The sequence below is a fragment of the Taudactylus pleione genome, unplaced genomic scaffold (assembly GCF_031769625.1).
Source record: "Taudactylus pleione unplaced genomic scaffold, aTauple2 ptg000612l, whole genome shotgun sequence".
NCBI classification, from domain to species: domain Eukaryota; kingdom Metazoa; phylum Chordata; class Amphibia; order Anura; family Myobatrachidae; genus Taudactylus; species Taudactylus pleione.
The window spans coordinates 1,097,550-1,113,422 of NW_028285014.1; the positions used below are offsets into that span (position 1 = coordinate 1,097,550).

At 34.0% G+C, this 15,873-nt stretch overlaps 2 non-coding genes across 2 annotated transcripts; both read left to right on the forward strand.

The window, feature by feature from the left end:
• Positions 1 to 6,363: 6,363 nt before the first annotated feature.
• TRNAL-CAA (transfer RNA leucine (anticodon CAA)) lies at positions 6,364 to 6,472 on the forward strand. The gene is made up of 2 exons: positions 6,364 to 6,401; positions 6,427 to 6,472. It is a non-coding gene; the product is annotated as a tRNA-Leu (tRNA).
• Positions 6,473 to 14,434: 7,962 nt separating this feature from the next.
• Positions 14,435 to 14,543, forward strand: TRNAL-CAA (transfer RNA leucine (anticodon CAA)). The gene is made up of 2 exons: positions 14,435 to 14,472; positions 14,498 to 14,543. It is a non-coding gene; the product is annotated as a tRNA-Leu (tRNA).
• The last annotated feature ends 1,330 nt before the right edge of the window (positions 14,544 to 15,873 follow it).

The following is a 15,873-nucleotide window of genomic DNA, read 5'->3' on the forward strand; positions in this document are numbered from 1 at the left end:
TTTCTCTTAAGGATATTCTTATGCCTATCCCAAGCGTGTTTAAATTGTTTCACCATTTAGCTTCAACAACATCGGATGGGAGGCTTTTCTATTTATCAACTACCCTTCTGTGAAGTAATTTTTCTTCAAATTTCATCTAAGTCTACCTCCCTCCAGTTTCAGTGCATGTCCTCGTGTTCTTGTACATCTCTTCCTATGAAGAATAAGTATCGTTTGCACAACATTCTTTTAGTATTCAGTAATCTAAACATAAAACACAAGAATAATTGGCATCGAAAGTATTTTAAGGCTCTTAGACTTTACATATAACGTGATATACAATTTACTTCTAAGACAAACTAATCTGTTCTGCTAGGATGAAGACCTTAGTAAAGGGTGGCAACAGTGATTTTGAAGGATAACACTTTAGCTTGAGCCATTTTTCCTAAATAATGTTATTTAAGGAACAACTTTTAGCGGAAATGCATTAATATAAGATCTGGATTTAATGACCCCTTTTCCAACAAGTCCAAATTATGTGTCAAAATCACAATCAACAATATAAATAGTAAAATGATAAACCCTAACAGGCAGCAGGTTTGAACATACTGATGTTCTTGTCAGAATGGCCAGGTGGTCTATGGCGCCAGACTCAAGATTCTCCTCTTCCAGTTAATGGGAATTCTGGTCTCTGTAAAGAGGCATGGGTTCAAATCCCACTTCTGACAATATTTTCATGCTGTTTGGTTATGTTTTAGACTCAAAATGACCGACATTGAAAAGTATGCTCTGGACATCCACAGTCTTTCAATCTTTCCTCTCCCAGACATTGATATCTTGATCCCATTTATTTCTAAGCCATGTGAAGTGCAATGATTGAATGAATAAAAGGGCATAGAAACTGTTAAACACCTAAGAATTGATCAATTTTCCCATCTACATTCCAATCAAGATCAAATTACATTAGAGTTAAATTAATTAAATTATTCTTAAATGATAAAGACACTATGATTAGTTTTAAAATTCTAAAGTTCAGTTAATGTAGAAATTGGCTTTTGAAATAATATATTACATAGAAACAGAATTTGATGGCAGATAAGAACCACTTGGCCCAAGTAGTCTGCTCCTTTTCAAGTATACTTTTGGCAACTTCAACCCTATTTGCTCCTTACATTTCTCTTAAGGATATTCTTATGCCTATCCCAGGCATGTTTAAATTGTTTCACCATTTAGCTTCAACAACATCGGATGGGAGGCTTTTCTATTTATCAACTACCCTTTCTGTGAAGTAATTTTTCTTCAAATTTCCTCTAAGTCTACCTCCCTCCAGTTTCAGTGCATGTCCTCGTGTTCTTGTACATCTCTTCCTATGAAGAATAAGTATCGTTTGCACAACATTCTTTTAGTATTCAGTAATCTAAACATAAAACACAAGAATAATTGGCATCGAAAGTATTTTAAGGCTCTTAGACTTTACATATAACATGATATACAATTTACTTCTAAGACAAACTAATCTGTTCTGCTAGGATGAAGACCTTAGTAAAGGGTGGCAACAGTGATTTTGAAGGATAACACTTTAGCTTGAGCCATTTTTCCTAAATAATGTTATTTAAGGAACAACTTTTAGCGGAAATGCATTAATATAAGATCTGGATTTAATGACCCCTTTTCCAACAAGTCCAAATTATGTGTCAAAATCACAATCAAAAATATAAATAGTAAAATGATAAACCCTAACAGGCAGCAGGTTTGAACATACTGATGTTCTTGTCAGAATGACCAGGTGGTCTAAGGCGCCAGACTCAAGATTCTCCTCTTCCAGTTAATGGGAATTCTGGTCTCTGTAAAGAGGCATGGGTTCAAATCCCACTTCTGACAATATTTTCATGCTGTTTGGTTATGTTTTAGACTCAAAATGACCGACATTGAAAAGTATGCTCTGGACATCCACAGTCTTTCAATCTTTCCTCTCCCAGACATTGATATCTTGATCCCATTTATTTCTAAGCCATGTGAAGTGCAATGATTGAATGAATAAAAGGGCATAGAAACTGTTAAACACCTAAGAATTGATCAATTTTCCCATCTACATTCCAATCAAGATCAAATTACATTAGAGTTAAATTAATTAAATTATTCTTAAATGATAAAGACACTATGATTAGTTTTAAAATTCTAAAGTTCAGTTAATGTAGAAATTGGCTTTTGAAATAATATATTACATAGAAACAGAATTTGATGGCAGATAAGAACCACTTGGCCCACGTAGTCTGCTCCTTTTCATGTATACTTTTGGCAACTTCAACCCTATTTGCTCCTTACATTTCTCTTAAGGATATTCTTATGCCTATCCCAGGCATGTTTAAATTGTTTCACCATTTAGCTTCAACAACATCGGATGGGAGGCTTTTCTATTTATCAACTACCCTTTCTGTGAAGTAATTTTTCTTCAAATTTCCTCTAAGTCTACCTCCCTCCAGTTTCAGTGCATGTCCTCGTGTTCTTGTACATCTCTTCCTTTGAAGAATAAATATTGTTTGCACAACATTCTTTTAGTGTTCAGTAATCTAAACATAAAACAGAAGAATAATTAGCATTGAAAGTATTTTAAGGCTCTTAGACTTTACATATAACGTGATATACAATTTACTTCTAAGACAAACTAATCTGTTCTGCTAGGATGAAGACCTTAGTAAAGGGTGGCAACAGTAATTTTGAAGGATAACACTTTAGCTTGAGCCATTTTTCCTAAATAATGTTATTTAAGAAACAGCTTTTAGAGGAAATGCATTAATCTAAGATCTTGATTTAATGACCCCTTTTTCAACAAGTCCAAATTATTTGTCAAAATCACAATCAAAAATATAAATAGTAAAATGATAAACCCTAATAGGCAGCAGGTTTGGACATACTGATGTGCATGTCAGGATGGCCGAGCGGTCTAAGGCTCCAGACTCAAGATTTTACTCTTCTGGTTAATGGGAATTCTGGTCTCTATAAAGACGCGTGAGTTCATATCCCACTTCTGACAATATTTTCTTGCTCTTTGGTTATGTTTTAGACTCAAAATGACAGACATTGAGAAGTATGCTCAGGACGTCCACAGTCTTTCAATCTTTCCTCTCCCAGACATTGATATCTTGATCCCATTTATTTCCTTGCAATGTGAAGCGCAATGATTGTATGAATTAAAGGGCATAGAAGCTGTTAAAGACATAAGAATTGATCAATTTTCCCATCTACACTCCAATCAAGATCAAATTACATTAGAGTTAAATTAATTAAATTATTCTTAAATGATAAAGACAATATGATTAGTTTTAAAATTCTAAAGTTCAGTTAATGTAGAAATTGGCTATTGAAATAATATATTTCATAGAAACAGAATTTGATGGCAGATAAGAACCACTTGGCCCACGTAGTCTGCTCCTTTTCATGTATCCTTCAGGCAACTTCAACCCTATTTGCTCCATACATTTCTCTTAAGGATATTCTTATGCCTATCCCATGAGTGTTTAAATTGTTTCACCATTTAGCTTCAATAACATCGGATGGGAGGCTTTTCTATTTATCAACTACCCTTTCTGTGAAGTAATTTTTCTTCAAATTTCCTCTAAGTCTACCTCCCTCCAGTTTCAGTGCATGTCCTCGTGTTCTTGCACATCTCTTCCTATGAAGAATAAGTATTGTTTGCACAACATTCTTTTAGTATTCAGTAATATTAACATAAAACACAAGAATAATTTGCATCGAAAGTATTTTAAGGCTCTTAGACTTTACATATAATGTGATATACAATTTACTTCTAAGACAAACTAATCTGTTCTGCTAGGATGAAGACCTTAGTAAAGGGTGGCAACAGTAATTTTGAAGGATAACACTTTAGCTTGAGCCCTTTTTCCTAAATAATGTTATTTAGGAAACAGCTTTTAGAGGAAATGCATTAATCTAAGATCTTGATTTTATGACCTCTTTTTCAACAAGTCCAAATTATTTGTCAAAATCACAATCAAAAATATAAATAGTAAAATGATAAACCCTAACAGGCAGCAGGTTTGCACATACTGATGTGGTTGTCAGGATGGCCGAGCAGACTAAGGCGCCAGACTCAAGATTCTACTCTTCCAGTTAATGGGAATTCTGGTCTCTGTAAAGAGGCGTGGGTTCAAATCCCTCTTCTGACAATATTTTCTTGCTGTTTGGTTATGTTTTAGACTCAAAATGACCGACATTGAGAAGTATGCTCAGGACATCCACAGTCTTTCAATCTTTCCTCTCCCAGACATTGATATATTGATCCCATTTATTTCTAAGCAATGTGAAGTGCAATGATTGAATGAATTAAAGGGCATAGAAACTGTTAAAGACCTAAGAATAGATAGATTTTCCCATCTACATTCCAATCAAGATCAAAATACATTAGAGATTAAATTAATTAAATTATTCTTAAATGATAAAGACACTATGATTAGTTTTAAAATTCAAAAGTTCAGTTCATGTAGAAATTTTCTATTGAAATAATGTATTACATAGAAACAGAATTTGATGGTAGATAAGAACCACTTGGCCCACGTAGTCTGCTCCTTTTCATGTATCCTTCAGGCAACTTCAACCCTATTTGCTCCTTACATTTCTCTTAAGGATATTCTTATGCCTATCCCAAGCGTGTTTAAATTGTTTCACCATTTAGCTTCAACAACATCGGATGGGAGGCTTTTCTATTTATCAACTACCCTTCTGTGAAGTAATTTTTCTTCAAATTTCCTCTAAGTCTACCTCCCTCCAGTTTCAGTGCATGTCCTCGTGTTCTTGTACATCTCTTCCTATGAAGAATAAGTATCGTTTGCACAACATTCTTTTAGTATTCAGTAATCTAAACATAAAACACAAGAATAATTGGCATCGAAAGTATTTTAAGGCTCTTAGACTTTACATATAACGTGATATACAATTTACTTCTAAGACAAACTAATCTGTTCTGCTAGGATGAAGACCTTAGTAAAGGGTGGCAACAGTGATTTTGAAGGATAACACTTTAGCTTGAGCCATTTTTCCTAAATAATATTATTTAAGGAACAACTTTTAGCTGAAATGCATTAATATAAGATCTGGATTTAATGACCCCTTTTCCAACAAGTCCAAATTATGTGTCAAAATCACAATCAAAAATATAAATAGTAAAATGATAAACCCTAACAGGCAGCAGGTTTGAACATACTGATGTTCTTGTCAGAATGGCCAGGTGGTCTAAGGCGCCAGACTCAAGATTCTACTCTTCCAGTTAATGGGAATTCTGGTCTCTGTAAAGAGGCATGGGTTCAAATCCCACTTCTGACAATATTTTCATGCTGTTTGGTTATGTTTTAGACTCAAAATGACCGACATTGAAAAGTATGCTCTGGACATCCACAGTCTTTCAATTTTTCCGCTCCCAGACATTGATATCTTGATCCCATTTATTTCTAAGCCATGTGAAGTGCAATGATTGAATGAATAAAAGGGCATAGAAACTGTTAAACACCTAAGAATTGATCAATTTTCCCATCTACATTCCAATCAAGATCAAATTACATTAGAGTTAAATTAATTAAATTATTCTTAAATGATAAAGACACTATGATTAGTTTTAAAATTCTAAAGTTCAGTTAATGTAGAAATTGGCTTTTGAAATAATATATTACATAGAAACAGAATTTGATGGCAGATAAGAACCACTTGGCCCACGTAGTCTGCTCCTTTTCATGTATCCTTTTGGCAACTTCAACCCTATTTGCTCCTTACATTTCTCTTAAGGATATTCTTATGCCTATCCCAAGCATGTTTAAATTGTTTCACCATTTAGCTTCAACAACATCGGATGGGAGGCTTTTCTATTTATCAACTACCCTTTCTGTGAAGTAATTTTTCTTCAAATTTCCTCTAAGTCTACCTCCCTCCAGTTTCAGTGCATGTCCTCGTGTTCTTGTACATCTCTTCCTTTGAAGAATAAATATTGTTTGCACAACATTCTTTTAGTGTTCAGTAATCTAAACATAAAACAGAAGAATAATTAGCATTGAAAGTATTTTAAGGCTCTTAGACTTTACATATAACGTGATATACAATTTACTTCTAAGACAAACTAATCTGTTCTGCTAGGATGAAGACCTTAGTAAAGGGTGGCAGCAGTAATTTGGAAGGATAACACTTTAGCTTGAGCCATTTTTCCTAAATAATGTTATTTAAGAAACAGCTTTTAGAGGAAATGCATTAATCTAAGATCTTGATTTAATGACCCCTTTTTCAACAAGTCCAAATTATTTGTCAAAATCACAATCAAAAATATAAATAGTAAAATGATAAACCCTAATAGGCAGCAGGTTTGGACATACTGATGTGCTTGTCAGGATGGCCGAGCGGTCTAAGGCGCCAGACTCAAGATTTTACTCTTCTAGTTAATGGGAATTCTGGTCTCTATAAAGAGGCGTGAGTTCAAATCCCACTTCTGACAATATTTTCTTGCTCTTTGGTTATGTTTTAGACTCAAAATGACAGACATTGAGAAGTATGCTCAGGACGTCCACAGTCTTTCAATCTTTCCTCTCCCAGACATTGATATCTTGATCCCATTTATTTCCTTGCAATGTGAAGCGCAATGATTGTATGAATTAAAGGGCATAGAAGCTGTTAAAGACATAAGAATTGATCAATTTTCCCATCTACACTCCAATCAAGATCAAATTACATTAGAGTTAAATTAATTAAATTATTCTTAAATGATAAAGACAATATGATTAGTTTTAATATTCTAAAGTTCAGTTAATGTAGAAATTGGCTATTGAAATAATATATTGCATAGAAACAGAATTTGATGGCAGATAAGAACCACTTGGCCCACGTAGTCTGCTCCTTTTCATGTATCCTTCAGGCAACTTCAACCCTATTTGCTCCATACATTTCTCTTAAGGATATTCTTATGCCTATCCCAAGAGTGTTTAAATTGTTTCACCATTTAGCTTCAACAACATCGGATGGGAGGCTTTTCAATTTATCAACTACCCTTTCTGTGAAGTAATTTTTCTTCAAATTTCCTCTAAGTCTACCTCCCTCCAGTTTCAGTGCATGTCCTCGTGTTCTTGTACATCTCTTCCTATAAAGAATAAGTATTGTTTGCACAACATTCTTTTAGCATTCAGTAATCTAAACATAAAACACAAGAATAATTGGCATTGAAAGTATTTTAAGGCACTTAGACTTTACATATAACGTGATATACAATTTACTTCTAAGACAAACTAATCTGTTCTGCTAGGATGAAGACCTTAGTAAAGGGTGGCAACAGTAATTTGGAAGGATAACACTTTAGCTTGAGCCATTTTTCCTAAATAATGTTATTTAAGAAACAGCTTTTAGAGGAAATGTATTAATCTAAGATCTTGATTTAATGACCCCTTTTCCAACAAGTCCAAATTATTTGTAAACATCACAAACAAAAATATAAATAGTAAAATGATAAACCCTAACAGGCAGCAGGTTTGGACATACTGATGTGCTTGTCAGGATGGCCGAGCGGTCTAAGGCACCAGACTCAAGATTCTACTCTTCCAGTTAATAGGAATTCTAGTCTCTGTAAAAAGGCGTGGGTTCAAATCCCACTTCTGACAATATTTTCATGCTGTTTGGTTATGTTTTAGACTCAAAATGACCGACATTGAGAAGTATGCTCTGGACATCCACAGTCTTTCAATCTTTCCTCTCCCAGACATTGATATCTTGATCCCATTTATTTCTAAGCCATGTGAAGTGCAATGATTGAATGAATAAAAGGGCATAGAAACTGTTAAACACCTAAGAATTGATCAATTTTCCCATCTACATTCCAATCAAGATCAAATTACATTAGAGTTAAATTAATTAAATTATTCTTAAATGATAAAGACACTATGATTAGTTTTAAAATTCTAAAGTTCAGTTAATGTAGAAATTGGCTATTGAAATAATATATTTCATAGAAACAGAATTTGATGGCAGATTAGAACCACTTGGCCCACGTAGTCTGCTCCTTTTCATGTATCCTTCAGGCAACTTCAACCCTATTTGCTCCATACATTTCTCTTAAGGATATTCTTATGCCTATCCCATGAGTGTTTAAATTGTTTCACCATTTAGCTTCAACAACATCGGATGGGAGGCTTTTCTATTTATCAACTACCCTTTCTGTGAAGTAATTTTTCTTCAAATTTCCTCTAAGTCTACCTCCCTCCAGTTTCAGTGCATGTCCTCGTGTTCTTGCACATCTCTTCCTATGAAGAATAAGTATTGTTTGCACAACATTCTTTTAGTATTCAGTAATATTAACATAAAACACAAGAATAATTTGCATCGAAAGTATTTTAAGGCTCTTAGACTTTACATATAATGTGATATACAATTTACTTCTAAGACAAACTAATCTGTTCTGCTAGGATGAAGACCTTAGTAAAGGGTGGCAACAGTAATTTTGAAGGATAACACTTTAGCTTGAGCCCTTTTTCCTAAATAATGTTATTTAGGAAACAGCTTTTAGAGGAAATGCATTAATCTAAGATCTTGATTTTATGACCTCTTTTTCAACAAGTCCAAATTATTTGTCAAAATCACAATCAAAAATATAAATAGTAAAATGATAAACCCTAACAGGCAGCAGGTTTGGACATACTGATGTGGTTGTCAGGATGGCCGAGCGGACTAAGGCGCCAGACTCAAGATTCTACTCTTCCAGTTAATGGGAATTCTGGTCTCTGTAAAGAGGCGTGGGTTCAAATCACTCTTCTGACAATATTTTCTTGCTGTTTGGTTATGTTTTAGACTCAAAATGACCGACATTGAGAAGTATGCTCAGGACGTCCACAGTCTTTCAATCTTTCCTCTCCCAGACATTGATATCTTGATCCCATTTATTTCCTTGCAATGTGAAGCGCAATGATTGTATGAATTAAAGGGCATAGAAGCTGTTAAAGACATAAGAATTGATCAATTTTCCCATCTACACTCCAATCAAGATCAAATTACATTAGAGTTAAATTAATTAAATTATTCTTAAATGATAAAGACAATATGATTAGTTTTAAAATTCTAAAGTTCAGTTAATGTAGAAATTGGCTATTGAAATAATATATTTCATAGAAACAGAATTTGATGGCAGATAAGAACCACTTGGCCCACGTAGTCTGCTCCTTTTCATGTATCCTTCAGGCAACTTCAACCCTATTTGCTCCATACATTTCTCTTAAGGATATTCTTATGCCTATCCCATGAGTGTTTAAATTGTTTCACCATTTAGCTTCAATAACATCGGATGGGAGGCTTTTCTATTTATCAACTACCCTTTCTGTGAAGTAATTTTTCTTCAAATTTCCTCTAAGTCTACCTCCCTCCAGTTTCAGTGCATGTCCTCGTGTTCTTGCACATCTCTTCCTATGAAGAATAAGTATTGTTTGCACAACATTCTTTTAGTATTCAGTAATCTAAACATAAAACACAAGAATAATTGGCATCGAAAGTATTTTAAGGCTCTTAGACTTTACATATAATGTGATATACAATTTACTTCTAAGACAAACTAATCTGTTCTGCTAGGATGAAGACCTTAGTAAAGGGTGGCAACAGTGATTTTGAAGGATAACACTTTAGCTTGAGCCATTTTTCCTAAATAATGTTATTTAAGGAACAACTTTTAGCGGAAATGCATTAATATAAGATCTGGATTTAATGACCCCTTTTCCAACAAGTCCAAATTATGTGTCAAAATCACAATCAAAAATATAAATAGTAAAATGATAAACCCTAACAGGCAGCAGGTTTGAACATACTGATGTTCTTGTCAGAATGGCCAGGTGGTCTAAGGCGCCAGACTCAAGATTCTCCTCTTCCAGTTAATGGGAATTCTGGTCTCTGTAAAGAGGTATGGGTTCAAATCCCACTTCTGACAATATTTTCATGCTGTTTGGTTATGTTTTAGACTCAAAATGACCGACATTGAAAAGTATGCTCTGGACATCCACAGTCTTTCAATCTTTCCTCTCCCAGACATTGATATCTTGATCCCATTTATTTCTAAGCCATGTGAAGTGCAATGATTGAATGAATAAAAGGGCATAGAAACTGTTAAACACCTAAGAATTGATCAATTTTCCCATCTACATTCCAATCAAGATCAAATTACATTAGAGTTAAATTAATTAAATTATTCTTAAATGATAAAGACACTATGATTAGTTTTAAAATTCTAAAGTTCAGTTAATGTAGAAATTGGCTTTTGAAATAATATATTACATAGAAACAGAATTTGATGGCAGATAAGAACCACTTGGCCCACGTAGTCTGCTCCTTTTCATGTATACTTTTGGCAACTTCAACCCTATTTGCTCCTTACATTTCTCTTAAGGATATTCTTATGCCTATCCCAGGCATGTTTAAATTGTTTCACCATTTAGCTTCAACAACATCGGATGGGAGGCTTTTCTATTTATCAACTACCCTTTCTGTGAAGTAATTTTTCTTCAAATTTCCTCTAAGTCTACCTCCCTCCAGTTTCAGTGCATGTCCTCGTGTTCTTGTACATCTCTTCCTTTGAAGAATAAATATTGTTTGCACAACATTCTTTTAGTGTTCAGTAATCTAAACATAAAACAGAAGAATAATTAGCATTGAAAGTATTTTAAGGCTCTTAGACTTTACATATAACGTGATATACAATTTACTTCTAAGACAAACTAATCTGTTCTGCTAGGATGAAGACCTTAGTAAAGGGTGGCAACAGTAATTTTGAAGGATAACACTTTAGCTTGAGCCATTTTTCCTAAATAATGTTATTTAAGAAACAGCTTTTAGAGGAAATGCATTAATCTAAGATCTTGATTTAATGACCCCTTTTTCAACAAGTCCAAATTATTTGTCAAAATCACAATCAAAAATATAAATAGTAAAATGATAAACCCTAACAGGCAGCAGGTTTGCACATACTGATGTGGTTGTCAGGATGGCCGAGCAGACTATGGCGCCAGACTCAAGATTCTACTCTTCCAGTTAATGGGAATTCTGGTCTCTGTAAAGAGGCGTGGGTTCAAATCTCTCTTCTGACAATATTTTCTTGCTGTTTGGTTATGTTTTAGACTCAAAATGACAGACATTGAGAAGTATGCTCAGGACGTCCACAGTCTTTCAATCTTTCCTCTCCCAGACATTGATATCTTGATCCCATTTATTTCCTTGCAATGTGAAGCGCAATGATTGTATGAATTAAAGGGCATAGAAGCTGTTAAAGACATAATAATTGATCAATTTTCCCATCTACACTCCAATCAAGATCAAATTACATTAGAGTTAAATTAATTAAATTATTCTTAAATGATAAAGACAATATGATTAGTTTTAAAATTCTAAAGTTCAGTTAATGTAGAAATTGGCTATTGAAATAATATATTTCATAGAAACAGAATTTGATGGCAGATAAGAACCACTTGGCCCACGTAGTCTGCTCCTTTTCATGTATCCTTCAGGCAACTTCAACCCTATTTGCTCCATACATTTCTCTTAAGGATATTCTTATGCCTATCCCATGAGTGTTTAAATTGTTTCACCATTTAGCTTCAATAACATCGGATGGGAGGCTTTTCTATTTATCAACTACCCTTTCTGTGAAGTAATTTTTCTTCAAATTTCCTCTAAGTCTACCTCCCTCCAGTTTCAGTGCATGTCCTCGTGTTCTTGCACATCTCTTCCTATGAAGAATAAGTATTGTTTGCACAACATTCTTTTAGTATTCAGTAATATTAATATAAAACACAAGAATAATTTGCATCGAAAGTATTTTAAGGCTCTTAGACTTTACATATAACGTGATATACAATTTACTTCTAAGACAAACTAATCTGTTCTGCTAGGATGAAGACCTTAGTAAAGGGTGGCAACAGTAATTTTGAAGGATAACACTTTAGCTTGAGCCCTTTTTCCTAAATAATGTTATTTAGGAAACAGCTTTTAGAGGAAATGCATTAATCTAAGATCTTGATTTTATGACCTCTTTTTCAACAAGTCCAAATTATTTGTCAAAATCACAATCAAAAATATAAATAGTAAAATGATAAACCCTAACAGGCAGCAGGTTTGCACATACTGATGTGGTTGTCAGGATGGCCGAGCAGACTAAGGCGCCAGACTCAAGATTCTACTCTTCCAGTTAATGGGAATTCTGGTCTCTGTAAAGAGGCGTGGGTTCAAATCCCTCTTCTGACAATATTTTCTTGCTGTTTGGTTATGTTTTAGACTCAAAATGACCGACATTGAGAAGTATGCTCAGGACATCCACAGTCTTTCAATCTTTCCTCTCCCAGACATTGATATATTGATCCCATTTATTTCTAAGCAATGTGAAGTGCAATGATTGAATGAATTAAAGGGCATAGAAACTGTTAAAGACCTAAGAATAGATAGATTTTCCCATCTACATTCCAATCAAGATCAAAATACATTAGAGATTAAATTAATTAAATTATTCTTAAATGATAAAGACACTATGATTAGTTTTAAAATTCAAAAGTTCAGTTCATGTAGAAATTTTCTATTGAAATAATGTATTACATAGAAACAGAATTTGATGGTAGATAAGAACCACTTGGCCCACGTAGTCTGCTCCTTTTCATGTATCCTTCAGGCAACTTCAACCCTATTTGCTCCTTACATTTCTCTTAAGGATATTCTTATGCCTATCCCAAGCGTGTTTAAATTGTTTCACCATTTAGCTTCAACAACATCGGATGGGAGGCTTTTCTATTTATCAACTACCCTTCTGTGAAGTAATTTTTCTTCAAATTTCCTCTAAGTCTACCTCCCTCCAGTTTCAGTGCATGTCCTCGTGTTCTTGTACATCTCTTCCTATGAAGAATAAGTATCGTTTGCACAACATTCTTTTAGTATTCAGTAATCTAAACATAAAACACAAGAATAATTGGCATCGAAAGTATTTTAAGGCTCTTAGACTTTACATATAACGTGATATACAATTTACTTCTAAGACAAACTAATCTGTTCTGCTAGGATGAAGACCTTAGTAAAGGGTGGCAACAGTGATTTTGAAGGATAACACTTTAGCTTGAGCCATTTTTCCTAAATAATATTATTTAAGGAACAACTTTTAGCTGAAATGCATTAATATAAGATCTGGATTTAATGACCCCTTTTCCAACAAGTCCAAATTATGTGTCAAAATCACAATCAAAAATATAAATAGTAAAATGATAAACCCTAACAGGCAGCAGGTTTGAACATACTGATGTTCTTGTCAGAATGGCCAGGTGGTCTAAGGCGCCAGACTCAAGATTCTACTCTTCCAGTTAATGGGAATTCTGGTCTCTGTAAAGAGGCATGGGTTCAAATCCCACTTCTGACAATATTTTCATGCTGTTTGGTTATGTTTTAGACTCAAAATGACCGACATTGAAAAGTATGCTCTGGACATCCACAGTCTTTCAATCTTTCCTCTCCCAGACATTGATATCTTGATCCCATTTATTTCTAAGCCATGTGAAGTGCAATGATTGAATGAATAAAAGGGCATAGAAACTGTTAAACACCTAAGAATTGATCAATTTTCCCATCTACATTCCAATCAAGATCAAATTACATTAGAGTTAAATTAATTAAATTATTCTTAAATGATAAAGACACTATGATTAGTTTTAAAATTCTAAAGTTCAGTTAATGTAGAAATTGGCTTTTGAAATAATATATTACATAGAAACAGAATTTGATGGCAGATAAGAACCACTTGGCCCACGTAGTCTGCTCCTTTTCATGTATCCTTTTGGCAACTTCAACCCTATTTGCTCCTTACATTTCTCTTAAGGATATTCTTATGCCTATCCCAAGCATGTTTAAATTGTTTCACCATTTAGCTTCAACAACATCGGATGGGAGGCTTTTCTATTTATCAACTACCCTTTCTGTGAAGTAATTTTTCTTCAAATTTCCTCTAAGTCTACCTCCCTCCAGTTTCAGTGCATGTCCTCGTGTTCTTGTACATCTCTTCCTTTGAAGAATAAATATTGTTTGCACAACATTCTTTTAGTGTTCAGTAATCTAAACATAAAACAGAAGAATAATTAGCATTGAAAGTATTTTAAGGCTCTTAGACTTTACATATAACGTGATATACAATTTACTTCTAAGACAAACTAATCTGTTCTGCTAGGATGAAGACCTTAGTAAAGGGTGGCAGCAGTAATTTGGAAGGATAACACTTTAGCTTGAGCCATTTTTCCTAAATAATGTTATTTAAGAAACAGCTTTTAGAGGAAATGCATTAATCTAAGATCTTGATTTAATGACCCCTTTTTCAACAAGTCCAAATTATTTGTCAAAATCACAATCAAAAATATAAATAGTAAAATGATAAACCCTAATAGGCAGCAGGTTTGGACATACTGATGTGCTTGTCAGGATGGCCGAGCGGTCTAAGGCGCCAGACTCAAGATTTTACTCTTCTGGTTAATGGGAATTCTGGTCTCTATAAAGAGGCGTGAGTTCAAATCCCACTTCTGACAATATTCTCTTGCTCTTTGGTTATGTTTTAGACTCAAAATGACAGACATTGAGAAGTATGCTCAGGACGTCCACAGTCTTTCAATCTTTCCTCTCCCAGACATTGATATCTTGATCCCATTTATTTCCTTGCAATGTGAAGCGCAATGATTGTATGAATTAAAGGGCATAGAAGCTGTTAAAGACATAAGAATTGATCAATTTTCCCATCTACACTCCAATCAAGATCAAATTACATTAGAGTTAAATTAATTAAATTATTCTTAAATGATAAAGACAATATGATTAGTTTTAATATTCTAAAGTTCAGTTAATGTAGAAATTGGCTATTGAAATAATATATTGCATAGAAACAGAATTTGATGGCAGATAAGAACCACTTGGCCCACGTAGTCTGCTCCTTTTCATGTATCCTTCAGGCAACTTCAACCCTATTTGCTCCATACATTTCTCTTAAGGATATTCTTATGCCTATCCCAAGAGTGTTTAAATTGTTTCACCATTTAGCTTCAACAACATCGGATGGGAGGCTTTTCAATTTATCAACTACCCTTTCTGTGAAGTAATTTTTCTTCAAATTTCCTCTAAGTCTACCTCCCTCCAGTTTCAGTGCATGTCCTCGTGTTCTTGTACATCTCTTCCTATAAAGAATAAGTATTGTTTGCACAACATTCTTTTAGCATTCAGTAATCTAAACATAAAACACAAGAATAATTGGCATTGAAAGTATTTTAAGGCACTTAGACTTTACATATAACGTGATATACAATTTACTTCTAAGACAAACTAATCTGTTCTGCTAGGATGAAGACCTTAGTAAAGGGTGGCAACAGTAATTTGGAAGGATAACACTTTAGCTTGAGCCATTTTTCCTAAATAATGTTATTTAAGAAACAGCTTTTAGAGGAAATGTATTAATCTAAGATCTTGATTTAATGACCCCTTTTCCAACAAGTCCAAATTATTTGTAAACATCACAAACAAAAATATAAATAGTAAAATGATAAACCCTAACAGGCAGCAGGTTTGGACATACTGATGTGCTTGTCAGGATGGCCGAGCGGTCTAAGGCACCAGACTCAAGATTCTACTCTTCCAGTTAATAGGAATTCTAGTCTCTGTAAAAAGGCGTGGGTTCAAATCCCACTTCTGACAATATTTTCATGCTGTTTGGTTATGTTTTAGACTCAAAATGACCGACATTGAGAAGTATGCTCTGGACATCCACAGACTTTCAAACTTTCCTCTCCCAGACATTGATATCTTGATCCCATTTATTTCTAAGCCATGTGAAGTGCAATGATTGAATGAATAAAAGGGCATAGAAACTGT